Source organism: Egretta garzetta, unplaced genomic scaffold (genome assembly GCF_000687185.1).
Source record: "Egretta garzetta isolate BGI_Z169 unplaced genomic scaffold, ASM68718v1 scaffold331, whole genome shotgun sequence".
NCBI lineage: Eukaryota > Metazoa > Chordata > Aves > Pelecaniformes > Ardeidae > Egretta > Egretta garzetta.
In genome coordinates, this window is record NW_009258544.1 from 329,384 (window position 1) to 330,300 (window position 917).

A 917-nucleotide genomic window follows, 5' to 3' on the forward strand; every position below is an offset into this window, starting at 1 on the left:
GTCTAGATATACATTTAATGTTCATTCTCCTATCTTGAAAGAAAGGCTGAAGTGTATTCACTGCTATTAATGAACAAGTAAGAAGCAAGTATGGTTATCACAGCAAAAAAAGCTTCATAACATGAGCTAGTGGTAGGTCAACCCCAAACCAGTCCTGCCTATCAGCTTCGCCAGATAAGCAACTGGCTCCTACTCTGCTACTTGCTATTACAGGATATTCCCTACATCACCAGTTATGAAATAAAAAGACTATGGGACCTCAATATCAGTGGGACCCGCCTCCCTCATTTGAGCACTTTCCCGGTGTGAATCTCCTTACCTTGAGGTTTGGTTCTCGTGAAGTCCCTTGGGAAGAGCAGGCAAGGAGAAGGGCAACGGCACGGCCCTTCCAAGCAGTGCAATTCCACAGGTCTGTACAGCTGCAATTATGTTCAGGCTGGCTTACTTGGTCTGCCTCATCAGTAGTCATCTTCTTGTTGTTGTTGGGAGGTTCTGGACGGGGCGGCCTGGTTAATTCAAAGCCTGATTCTGAAGATTCCCCAATATATTACTGTGCTCACTGACCTTCACTTGCTCATGAGCCTACCGCATCTGCAGATCATAGAATCATAGAATCACTTTGGTTGGAAAAGCCCTTTGAGATCATCAAGTCCAACCTTTAACCTAACCCTGCCATCCCACCACTAAACCCTGTCCCTCAGCACCTCATCTCTCCTTCTTTTAAATACCTCCAGGGATGAGGACTCAACCACCTCCCTGGGCAGCCCATTCCAGAGCCTGACAGCCCTGTCGGTGAAGAAGATGACACGGTCCAGTTTTGGCCATGGCAACACCAAGGATATGGATCCTGCTCCTTCTGCTCCACTTTCCCTCAGCACAGCTCATTCCATTCCTCCTCCTGAAATGATCTGGAAATT